This window comes from Cebidichthys violaceus, unplaced genomic scaffold (assembly GCF_023349555.1).
Source record: "Cebidichthys violaceus isolate CVI_PGR_0920_01 unplaced genomic scaffold, fCebVio1.0.p SCAF_40, whole genome shotgun sequence".
Classification (NCBI taxonomy): Eukaryota; Metazoa; Chordata; class Actinopteri; order Perciformes; family Stichaeidae; genus Cebidichthys; species Cebidichthys violaceus.
In genome coordinates, this window is record NW_027176595.1 from 1567996 (window position 1) to 1581635 (window position 13640).

Below are 13640 nucleotides of genomic sequence, written 5' to 3' on the forward strand. Positions count from 1 at the left end.
GGGAGAAAGGATCAAGATTGTGCAATCCACTCTCACCGCACTCATCCCTGCCGCCCCCGCAGCAGCTGGTATGTGGAAAGCACTCACTGTAAAGAGGAAAGAAGAGGAACTTTGCAATAATTCTGTTTGGAGATGGAGACAACTTTAACGGTTTAGCGGCTGTTGTTGCTCGCCGTCTGTGTTCTCAGCTGAAGTGGCAGGTTGAATGAGCAGTGTGTGTAGTAGAAAGGCTTTACGGACTCTCACTGTCGGCGGGTTTATGATGGGACACTTTTAAAAGCTGCCCCACTGCTGTGTCTCTCAGTAAGCTTTTAGGGGAGGGGTCAAGAGCCCTGACCTCACTTCCTGTTGGGGCTCCTCACAAGCATTCCATTGTCTGTGAGAATGTGCACGGGCTCGGGGGACTCTGCACATCTGGCAGCTGTTATTAGCAACCTCCTGTACCCCCCCCCCCCCCCACCCACCCCTCACAGCCCATGAGGAAGATTACTTCATGTGCTGGTGGATGTGCTCCCCGAAATGCACCTCAAAATAAACTCTCTGGGAGAGTATTGTTTCATGAGTCACTGCTGTGTTTGTCACATCAGGTAGAGAGTTGGGCTTCATCACAGTTATTTGTATTTGTATCCCCCTGCCAGTCCTTAAATTACACTTTAGAAGTTTGTCTTTACAATAACAAGTAGCAATGTGAGCAATCATGTTGGGAAATATGCTAATTAGCTTTCTTACAAAGAGTTATTATAACACATTATATCTCATTTGTTTGTTCTGCACAAAAATGAGCTAACACCAAGCTATTACCTGCATGGTTATTACTTTAATAGTTTCATGGTATTACTGAATTGTTACCTCTTTATTATCAAACAGTTACCCCACTATTACCATGTTATCACTGAGCCTTATGTAAAGTGCAACCTAAACGATATATAATATGTTAATTAACACGTTTTAGAGGTCCTGGTTGGACCGAGTTCATCCGATTAACTTAGCTTTGTGCTAAGCTAAGTTAATCGGATGCTACATTTATCCAACTCCGAAATAATTTTCCAAAATGTCTAACTTTCCCTTGATGTCATCAATCATCACCTTTACAATAGACAGACTGTAAACCTTCCTCTTTGACACGGAGCATTGAGAGGCGCTGCGGTCCACTAACCCGAAGTTGAACTTACCAAAAGTGGGTTTTACTTGAGATGAGAGCTGCAACAGAAAGTAGACCAACAAAGAGACGACTCTGCGTTGCTTCTTACTCATCTCTGTAGACCTTCTTTCAAAGAACTCCGCATGACCCAAAAAAGGCCACGTTGTCTTAGAAGAGGGGCTAAATATTCTACGCTCCTACTTTTAGATGCAGGATTACACTGGGGATGTCATTACGAGTAAACTGTTCTCAGGCTCTGTGTTGTGTGTGATGGGGGACTTTCCATCCCTTGTTTATCCTATTTCTAGAGCACATAAAGCTGAGCCAGAGATGTCAATATGCAATGTATGAAATAAGGGCAGCCACAACGGGCCCTTACACTCCCCTTTGTGCCCCTCCTTTCTTCCATGTGATGAGTAATTTATTAAGAATACATATCAATCCAGACAAACACGTCTGACAATAGCAAATTCTTTTGATTTCAAACAGAAACTACACTTAGAAAGTGTGAAGTAAAGGGAACGGTCGCTTCCTCTTCCCAACAAACAAGCCTCAGACATCAAGTCTCTTTGGAAACCTTCCTCTTTTCAGCACAGATGCAGTCGGATGTATATTTGTAGTGCTGCAAATGTTCTGCAGGTCATGTGCATCAAAGAGTCAGTCAGGACTGATGTGGATCCGGACAACATGACTCTGTCACGTCAAAGGGGAAGGAAATGTGCACAGTTTGCATATGAGAAGCTGTTATTCTGTGCAACATGACCAGATGCACTGTGGTGACAGATCTTCTTTACACTTACAAGAAACCGACAACCCTCCAAAATGTTATTTTTACACCAGGTGTAGATGATTTTACTGGCTATATTTATTGTCGTATGTTTAGATGAAATTAAAAATTCCCTTTTAACCCTTTTAGATCACATCTCCTGTCATATTGTGCACCTTTTTAACAATATATATGAAAAAAGTAAAAAAGATTCATGACTTTTTTTCATCATCGTCTTTACTTCCTGTAAAACTAAGCCCGTCAACAAAATATGACATGTGCTTACTTAAGGTAGTATCAGCTGATTTCAACCTCATGACATCCATCCATCCATCAATCTGTAACTTTTAGCGAAGCTTTGTGTGTGGAGCAACAGTTCTCTGGAGCTCCGTATCACACTACATGCTTAGTCTGTCCACTCTTTAGCACCCCAAATGTCCAATCAATTGTTTAAAATTTGATTTAAATCCCTCATGTAACTGTAAACCACTCAAAAATAAAGACGCTCTGACCTCCAGTTTAACTGTGACTTTAAAGGGACAGTGTGTAGGATTTAGTGATATCTAGCGGTGCAACCAACTGAACATCCCTCTTCTTACTTCTCCCTTTTCAAAACCGTGGTAACGTGAAAACTCTGAGTGCAAAATGTCTTTCAGGACCGTCATCACGTTGCAGCAGAAGATCTACGGTGGCCTTCAGGTGCCGTAAAAATGCTAAAGACTTTCTCTAGAGCCAGAGTTTGGTTTGTCCGTTCTGGGCTGTACTGCAGGAACATGGCGGTGCAACATGGTGGAGACTACGCCATGTTAGAAGTAGATATGAAGGGCTCGATCTAAGATAACGAAAACACAGATTCTTAGTTTCAGGTGATTGAAAACATATGCCAACAGATCCCCTAAATCCTACACACTGTTCCTTTAAAGTAATATGTCACTTGTCATCATAAGCACATTAATAACAGGGAAGCAGTTTTATGGCTAGGACAATCTCCTGCTTTTTTCAGTGTCTCTTGTGTTCACTACTCCTATTGTCTTCCACGTCCCTGGCTTGTGTCTCTGTCTCTGTGTGTGTGTGTGTGAGTCTCCAGTATTGCCGTCAACCTGGGCCCAGTCTACCTGCACACCTGCCATCAATCAGCTCGTCACCTCCCTGCTCTGCACACACCTGTCAGCAATCTACTCATCAGCTGCACAGTGTGTCAACTCTGGCTTTCCTCCCCGTTGTGGCCGGATTGTTTGTCTCAGTTATCCTGCAGACGCCGCTCACCAGTCTGTTTTCCACCATCGCCCCTCAGGCAGGTTGTGGAATAGTCACAAAATGCAATCTATTGGTTACTTGTACATGAACAAAAAATATCAGTTTTTTTATTTTTTATGTCACTCGAAATAAGGAGGACGAAAATGAAGCCAATGGAAAGTCATTTAGGATCCTATTTCGTGGAGGATGCACAATATAAATGCATCCGCTTGACTAGTTTTAGAATTTATGATCTGTGTTCAACACTGTGTTGTAGGTTGCGGTTCTGTTGCCTAAACCTATTGTTCGATTTGTTGCTCAAACCTAGCTGTAGATAGTTATTTTAAGCCCAACCATGATGTTTTTCCAAAACCAAACTAAGGGATTTTGTTGCCCGATTCTAACTTTCTTTTTTATCGTAATGTCGTCCCGAAAGAAAAAAAGTAATTTCGAGCGACACAAAAAATACAGCCCAAAACAGACAATCAAGTAAAAAATTAGAATATAAAACATAAAATAGTGCAGAAGGATACATATAACATATGTGTCACCTACAATAAAGGGTAAAAGATGTAGTAAATGCATCTGTGTAATGAGAATTTATAAAAAAACTAAATATGTTGGCAGGTGTCAAACAGTAAGCCAAAGTGGTTCATAAACAGGACCTGCTATGTGTTGTTAGACTCATTAAATGTATACTCTAGGGCTCTGTGCACACAGTTAATTGACACAGACAGCGCTTGTGGCAGTAGAGGTTTGGTTTCTCCTCCCGACAGCGAACGGCACAAGTGCTGCCTGGAGTCAGCGCGGCTTATCTCTCTCTGCGCTCCAAACAGTGGGCTTAAGTGCTGGCTGTGCCACATGTCTCTGCTGTTCACAGGTTTAGAAGAGATCCGTCCGGCCTGCATTCACTCCCCCGAGACCTGCAGTGTTATCTTACCTCTTATCTCTGGAGCTTCTAGCAGCTTCTTCTTTTTTTTGTTTCATACACAAAAGACCTCAACCTCTTTTCACATTTGATCTGCTCACTGTTCAGGGATGACGTCTGAATCCCGGTCCACATTCAGGTCATCTACTCACACACAAAGGAACTAAAGGCCTCATCATGCGAGAGTCATATATTTGTGATTTAACTTTAATTGTTTGTGTTGATGCATTTCATCCTCGGTGTCTGCAAAACCAAACATATGTAAGAATTGTCTTGAACTTCTCCCGGGTGCTTTTACAACTTTTCATCGGTCCACCCCTCTAGTGTGGCGTCTCACAGGAGTATAGAGTTACCTTATTTTTACAGTCAGGCCCTGAAAAGACTGTTCCCATGGTCCACTTCTGCGCCGGTCTGTGTACTGGTTACCACGCTTGAGTATTAGTGTTGGGTGTCTGTTGCGTTCACTGTCCTCCGAGGAGAAGAGTGTGAGTGGATAGTAAAGTGAGGGGGCCCACACGGTCATGACTTTTGTGGCGTCCTGCAGATTAGTGCCGTGTTTATAGAGCCTTGCTGAAGTATCCTTAGCAAAACCCATTCAAATCCACACATCCATTATTATCTTTTTACAGTCTTTTTTTCATTTTCATTCATGGGCTGTGTTTTTTCATGTTGTAGCAGGAACAGTTACAGGATAAGTGACGCAACTCCTGGCAGCTCTGTGGCCAAACAGTCATTTGGTGGTTAGACAGGTGTCTTTTTCTGAGGCAGAGCCACCGATAGGATCTCTGTCATTTAATATGCAGAGGCATCACAGTGGGCACAGCTACAAATTTGTTGTTTTGACTTGAAACCATATGGCAGCCATTAGAGACTCCTCTTGCATCGGCAAAAGAAACCCAACCCCGACATCTCTTGCTAATTCATTGACCAGAAAGTTCAAAAGGTTAGTTGTGTGTGTGTGTGTGTGTGTGTGTGTGTGTGTGTGTGTGTGTGTTTGTGTTTGTGTGTGTTAATGGTAGTACAGTACTCAGTTTAATTTGACGCAGCAATGGTCACGAGACGTGTTTGCCCTTCTGTCACATCTGTAACAGCTATATAACATCTGCTCTCATTCTTTGACCTCAGCGCTGCTGAGTTCCAGAGAGTGCTGCGTGTCGGTCGAGGTAAGAAAGAGAACTAGTGCACAGATGTTGCACAGCGATCACCGAGTACAAAAGAAGAAGGAAAAAAAAAAAAACACTTCCTTCTCTGTCCGCTGAGGCAGAACCTTTCTGAGGATTTTACAGAGAAAGAAGTGGACAGAGCGGAGTGCTGAAGGAGTTAAAAAAGGAAATAGAAAAGGCATGGATGAGTGTAAGTAGAGGAGGGGAGGAAGTGAAGTGAAGTTGGTCAATAGAGGGTAAAATAAGCTTTCAGTAACCAGGTCAAGCGTGCACCTATTGGAATCTTGCCCGGAGAAGCTCGCATGTAGTTCGGCTGAGACATGGAGGTTAATCTTTGTGTGTTTTTGCTTGGGGCAGAACGTCTAGTATTTGTTTTTAAAAGTGTGTCTACAAAAGAGTGTTTGTGCTAACACATGAGTCAAAAGGTGCACATTTCTCTCCTGCAGCACAACTTATCTCCTGTTTCCCAGAGGGAAGCTGGCACTTGTCTACTGGGGGGTCAAAGCTGGGGGGTCATCAGATAAGAAGGATCAGGGTTAGGCCATTACTTTAATCCAGCCTCTCTCATGACCCGCACTCCTCCGTATGCCCTCAGTTAAAGTTGACTGTTCACAGAACCAAGTTATGGCGTCAAAGTGGTAAAATGAATGGTAAAAAAATAAGAAGACAAAGAGTGTGAGGAGAGATGGCAGGAGGGCAGCAGGGGTCTAAATCTCACACTATCCTGACACAGCCTGAAGCACTTCAGTCTGTTGAAGTGGATCACACACACATACACACACACCACACACACACAAACACACAAACACACACTGAGCGTGACACAGACCCGGCCTGGATAAGGCCCAGACAGTCACATGGACATGGGTTGGGAGACCAAAGTTACTTCAGTTACCATGGCAGTTGAAATTTGCAAGTAAGTAATTTTATTTGTCGTCAGAATGACAAAAAACAATTGTTTCTGAAACGTTACGTTTCTACGTGAAAAACCTGCGGCGTTAACATTAGCCATTAGAGTACTTTAGCACATCATTAACTAGGGTTAAGCTTAGTTTGTACTCGCCGTGGTGAAGCCGGAGTAAGGTGGAATAGATCACTGATAAAAGCACTTTTAACATGTCTAGGGATTTTCTAAAGAAGGCCAATTAGTTTTTAAATGCTTTTAATGATTGTAACAGTGAATAAAGATCTACCCAGCTGGTATTCCTTAATGTCATTGTCTTCTGTCTCGATCGCCAGGTGATGTGTTGGTTCACATTTACGCTGTGATCCGTAGGTTTTAGCTTCTATCTTTGTCTTTTTAACTGCTGCTGAATCAGTTGGACATCCTGGATATATCCTTCAAAACCCATATTATAGACCCTTCTGTCTACTTCTCTCTGGAATCACTTTTTCTTCTTTCCCAAAATGAGATAATATGTTATTGTGTCACTCTAAGTAACCTTTAAACTGGAGACAAACCTGCTTAGGTTTATTGACTGCACACTGTTGGCTCCCATGTGGTCAAGCTCCACACACGCTTTGATCAGCACACTGCACACATTCTTCCCATCATCATCATCTCACTTCCCTCCCCGGTGTTTATTATTGGCTGCAGCTGGAACACCTCCAGTCGCTCAGACCTCACTCCGCCGAGGTCGCGCTGACAAAATCTCGCTACACAAAGCAAAAGTAACACCACCTCTGTTTGACTCTAACTGAAGTTAGCACATGAAGATGAGTTTCTGTACAGCTTCGTATCAAATGTGTCCGGATGTCCCTGAGTTGGTCTTTGTCTCTTTGGCTGAATGATCATTGTGAATACATTGCATGTCCCATTTTCTTCTCTGTTAAATTACATTTCACCAAGCTGCAGCCACTGTTAACCACTTCTCCGTTTTAGGATCTCATTTCTAAACATGCAGAAGAAAATGTTAAATATGTGTCAAATGACTGAATTTTAAAAAAGTGCAAAAGAAAGAAAGAAAAAGCTTTACACACAGTCATTGAACCGTTCAGTATTACAGGTTCTTCACAAACAGAAGTACAGTAGTACAAAAACAAACAGGTATGTGTTTGTTGACAGAGAAGCACTTCTGTCACTGTGTCTGAGTCATCTCACATCTCTTCTTGAGCTTCTTTTTTTCACTCTTGGCAATCCTATGTTACAGACCTGCACTGTCAAATGAAAAGTCCTGCATACAGTCAAGGTTTGATCACTGCTATAAAAGCTTTAAATAGAAATTTAAAATCACAAATGCAATTCCATCCAAATGAATTGATGTCATTTGTTGGCGTCACTTTCCTGTTTATACCTCTCATTGCTTCTTGCAGTGCTTTTCAGGGCAAATCCTAAAAGACAAGACGTTGATTTAAAAGGTTCTACCTTCTCAATGCTTTCTGCGAGGCGGATCAGGCCAGAAGGTGGAGAGGGAAAATGACATACTGGCAATATTGATACAGCTGTACTCTAATTGCATGATGAACTCACTGGCCACATCCAATCAAGTTCAAAATGACTTATCACCCACAGCCAAATCTGCAACAACCGCAAAAGCATAGTTACCGGGCACAATGGAGAAGGGATCAAATTGTAAGTTACTCCTTTCATGCACATTAAAAGCCGTAGCAGCACAGTATAAACAACGCGTTAGAAGATAATCAACTGCAGCTCCAGATTCCACAGACTTTCTCAAGAGCTGGCAACTGATCCCACACACAATACCCCATCACTATATAATCACCACGCTTGCTAATGACACCCAGCCGTCACTTTTTCCCTGCTGAAGTCCACGATGAGCCATGATGACTAAAGCGCGCCGGCCTCCATTCGATTTCTCACTGAATACGTTTCAAGGAGCCCCAACGTCAGCGGATCCGTCGTCCCTGGATACGCACGTGTGTGTGTATGTGTGTGTGTGTGTGTGTGAGACGATGACTGTTTGCTCAGGCTGCTGCTTGCCAGCTGGGCTGGTTGAGCGTGTCAATTTGTGAGTCATGTCATTATTAGAGTCAAAGTCTGCCTGGTTGAGCAGAGAGGCTACTGCCTCATTATCTCATCCGACTGCAGGTTTGATAGGGCTGGCATCCGCTGTGAAGAGCACATAAAGAGTCATTCCTTCAGGCAGGTTGGGAGTGGATGATGGGAAATACAAAGTCAGAGGTATTCATGTACATGTGTGCGTGGCCGAGGGTCAAGTGTTCAACCCTAAAATGCAGCATTTGGCAACATTGCAGCCTGCAGAGAATGCTCCATAAAACTGACGAATATCCTTGCTGGATGACAAAAAGGAAATGTGGCTTTAATCAACAGCTCACACGAATTCTACAATAACTGGCAGTAAGGTCACCAACCCAAAACACATTGAATTAGACATTCTTGCTCATGGTAACGCTGCACCAGTACCGCATTGTTTTACTACATTTGAATGGTGTCACTAATACAGACCTACGTTTATTCTCTGATGTTGTAGCCACACAAAGAATCAGTCTCCGTCATATTTTTGGAATACTAATTCAGACAGCTTTCAGTTATTTATAACCCTTTTAGAAGACGATAATGTGTTTTCATTTATAGTCATTTTTCACTGACTCTGCTCCAATAACTTCACACTGCTCCCAGTGGAAAAGAGCACCAACTGTTGGACTTTCATTACTGTTTTGGAAATGGCCTTCAGTTCTTTGTACTTGAGCTGAACGCTAGTCACCTAATGATTTGCGCCGCTGACCTCAACCAGTTCCAATAACACGGTTAAATTGTAGCTCTCCAAACATGGAGAAACAGCCCTTTAACCTCTCGGGACCTCAGGCTTTAAGTCAAAGCTCCAGAAGGAAAAGACTAGATGTTCATTGGCTCTCCGGCTCGGCTCCTTCTCGGAGGTGAATTGATTTAACGGCCACAGTGAAATATTGCTCTTATCCTAGCCTCGGACCACTCTTGCCCCCTAACCCCTTCCTCAGCCCACCCCCCTCAGAACGGCCCCAAATTCCAGGAAAAGATGCAGCGAAGTTCTGGCTTCTATAAATCACAGCTCCACTCCCCAGCCGCTCCCTGCAGAGCACCGAGGGAGAAACATCATCCCCTTCCTTTTCCCCCGACCCCCTTCGGCTCCAAACCTCCTCTGACTGTTTAAATGCTGCGTAGAGTACAGATGAGAACTTCCTCACCATTTAACCACAACCTCAACAGGGCTCTGTTTCACTTTTGAGTCACTCACTGTGCGCTCAGATCTTTACGACCTCGTCTGTCACACCGCGGTGGCGTCAAAGTCGTGCTGCTTCAATCAGTCTCTCTGCTTTATTTACCTGTTAGTGTTTCTGCATGTGTTCACGGTGCCGTTAGGCTCTTTATTGCCCGCAATCCACAACGGTGCCACTCGAGTCTGACTGACTTCTATCTCTGAACTCTGTTTTTATAGTGAGCACACAACAAAAAGTCCCTGCAGGAGGGGGGGTTTGCTGGAGGCAAGCTCGTGTTGCAGAAATCACACAAATAACTGACAAGGACAGAAAATGTGTGTTTGGAAAATGTTCCATGACACCACACAGTCCAATAGAAAATAATGTGTGTTGCACAAGCATTGTTTTACACTAGCAGTGGAAAAACGTTTTATTGATTGGCCCTGTGCTTTCTATGCCTAAAAGTAGCGTGTGACTGCAGCGCTGCAGCCCAACCCATGTGGGTGATGGACCTGTCTCTGCATGCCCATCAGACGCAGGCGAGCTGATTAATACACAGGGTTAGGTTCATGTGTACATGACATACAGTATGCATCACATGACTCGCTTTCTGGGACAGAAGGATCTGACTGGAACTCTCACCGCAGCTCTCATGAATTGCACGTAAACAGCGAACAACCGTAAACAGCTTAGAAGACTCGTTTGGACTTTGTTCCAGAAGGGCTGGGAAGGAGGGGACGCAGAAATGGGACGGGGACAGGAGGGGCGAGAGAGTGAAGCGCTGCAGCCGATACTCCCTCCATGGCGATCCGGTTGGGAGGAGCAACATCAGGCTGTTCTCCTTTGGGACGTTCTGCCTGTACAAACAAACCGACCCCGGGCCTCTGGTCTAATGGGAACCAGACCTGCTCAAGGACCAAATCCCCTTCCCTTTCCCTTCTTCTCCCCTCCTCTCTGTACGACCAACGCTCCGCTGACACACACTCCAGCTGAAGGACGCACTTCAATTATTCCAAACAGACCTGAAAATATTCCCCAGTTTTCCCACACAGCAACGGTTCATGACGTTCCTACATGAGCGCCGACCTTCTTGACCCCCGAGCAGCCAGACTCCAGTGACCGGCACTTCTCTGCACGGTCACACTTTCTCTCCCTTTCACATGATTTCTCTATCCATCCTCCTCTCTCCCACTCTCTCTCATTTACACACAAAGCTTTCCATTGAATAATGTTGATACTGGGCCGTTCCACCAAAGCGGTGCCTTGTCCGTCCCCACGACTTTACATGTATCTGTAATACATTCTATTATCATGCAAAGTGTCCTGTACTTTGTCCTAATTGCAATTTGAAAATACACCATGGAGAACCTTTACAAAAAGTACTTCACAAGGTAAAATACACATTTTGGTTGTGTCCCTAGGTTTTCATCTAAACACCCTAAAGCATTTGGGGCATTACATAAGTCAAAGGATCAACAGGAAGTAGCATCATTTGAGTCTGCTGAAGCAAGTTCTCTCACTCCATTTTCTGTATTTTTGATCATATCATAAGTATGACTGAGAATTTCCATCTGAACATAAAGTCCGGGTCTTGCTTTGTTTACGTATCTGGGCCACTTTGGATGCTTTCAATGCATGCTAGCGCACGTGAGCGTGCCCCACCGACTAGCTCACAGCCGCCTCTCTGCACTACTCTCACATGGCCGTTACGGCTCAGAACGCCGTACCGACCGACATGGTCGTTGCTGAAGAGTAGCGTCCAGCCACTTGTTCCCTGTCATGTAAACACTGTTAGCTCTGTTAGCACCGCTAGCTTCTAGCCACTGGCTCAGTTCATGTCCATGTTGAGAGTCGTTTAGAGACAATCAAAATGTTCCCTATCCCGTATCTTGCCCCTTGAAGATAGTTTTGGTCAACCCCTTGAAAGAGCTAAGTGTTTTCATGCTATTAGCATTGATGTCATGTAGCTACATTTTATATATTTGCTAATGCTATGCTAAAAACTCAGTCCTGTTACTTTCAGTCCTGTTACTCACATGAACCATCTTCCATTTAGAAACTTTTAAAAAATGATTTTGAATTAACCATTACACATTTTGAATAGTTAAATGTGTGCGTTTTTAAAAACAGTGCTGAAAAAAGACAAGTTTAAATTTGAAAAGTGACAACATGCAAATGGCACCGATTCATCTGGTTGGCAGTACTGGCGACCTTTTCTTTTCCAGTCCAATCCATATCTCTCTGATTAGACACATGTTTTGACCCAGTTTCATATGACAGTAAATTACATTTTCCTTACAGCATAATTAGATCTGCAGCGGATGACAAAAGCTCGCCTAATCTGTGCTCCAGGACTGGAGGCACCATGGTGAGCAGCTCATCCCTGGATACGAAGTCTGAATGTTCTCATTGTGAGGGTTCAGAGTTTATCAGTGAATGTCCTCCCAGTCTCTCTATCTGAATGTTCTGCTTCACTAAAGTATGAATATTGGCTCAGAGTCAAACGGCGGGGAGAAAGAAAGCCTCTTAAAACACATAGAGCCTCCACATTGACTGCACGTCTGCTGCAGAGAGGGCCGATTGTGATACGGCCTGGTGGCAGTGGGCCTCACATGGCATGTGGTGCTGTTTAAATTGCATCACTTTATCACTCTGCTTTTTCCTGAACAATAACTTTGAGATAAAGAAAACACATGTTAACGCTTCCTCTGTTGCTCTTCCTTTTCTACCATACAACCCTGGCGCGTGAATCATGTTTTCAAGGGCAGAAAGGCCTCATTATTTTGTGCGTGCTGCAGTCTGTGATGGAGTCACTGAAGCCAAGTGGGTGGAAGTACGGCAGATTTATTGAGGAGAATGGAGCGTGTCTGAACCAACTCACAAACACTGGATATGACTGTTCAGCTCTGTCTCCCTCCCACACATCTGGGCACAAACCCGTCAATGTTCCCTTTTTGACGAAGATCTGTGATCATTTTACATTAACCCCCCCCACACACTCACATTCACACACCCTACATTTGAGTTCCGACTGGTCTTGTGTGCTCCTGTGGGGTTCCCTGTATCTCTGTTTGCTATGAGCTTTCTTGTGTCTTTGCGCTTTGCATGCTGGGAGCGGCCGAACCCAAACGCAACCTTCTGGAACTGAAGTGTTTGTCTGCAGAGTAAGCACAAACTGAGGCCTGCCGGTAACAAACGTGTTGCAACTCACTTGCTTCTGGCTCCCTGGAAGAGCGTAGGAGTGGGAGGTGTGTTTGGGATGTGAAAGAAGTGTGTTTACAACTTTGACTGCTTGGTCATATTACTAAATATGCAGACTAATGTGCATACACATATCATCTGCTCGTGCTTTTGGGAGCATGCCTTTGTGTGTTTGCATGATGTAGCTCCAGGATACATATAATTGGTGCTGAATTGATCCGCTGGAAACGTGTACTCACACGCCACAGTACCGATGGAGGACACGGATCAATACTGTGACACAAAAAGTGGTAAAATATGATCTCAATAAAAAAATAATTGTGCAACATAACCACAAGGAAATAGCCTCGATGAGACCAGGTGGGAGTGTCCAGCCAGGAGTTGAATCAGAGTTGGTTGACTTCCCACTGATGTCATTTGTTGAGGCAACCTCACTTTGGCACGAAGGGACTGACAGTCAAGGTCATTGACCCACTGCAGGGAAACGGCCTCAGTCAGTTTGTGTGTCCCTGATGTTTCAAATTAATGATTATTCCCTGACGTAATGGAGGGAGGGGGGGAGGGACAGAGCAGTCTTTGTCTATTAATGGTCATTTTTTTACAAACAAAAGCTCTTTCTTCCTCTGCGCTCCTCTCTTTTCTGGTCTCTTCCTTCACATTGTTCCAGTGCCACGTTGCAGCTGCAGACACCTGGACCCCGCTAGATTCCCAATGAGATTGTTCTGCTGCCAGAGCCAAAGACTATGGCCATGTGATCACAATGATGATGTGGCACAGTCTGATAGTGAGAAACCAGTAAGAGTGGGGACTCCACACCCCCGACGCTCTCCCCTCGACTGAATGAAAAACGCAGAGATGTGTGGGATTACTCTCAGAGGAGGAACTTGAACCCTCTGACTTCCTGCTCGCTGATGAGGTCACTGGTCTCGGTGGGAGAGTCTGTGATATGCCTGCTCAGTAACAGCCGACTGACGGCAGGGCAGAGGGAGGGGGAGGGGGGGGGGGGGGGGACAAGGGAGGAATGGGACATGTAGCGGGGATGGAGGG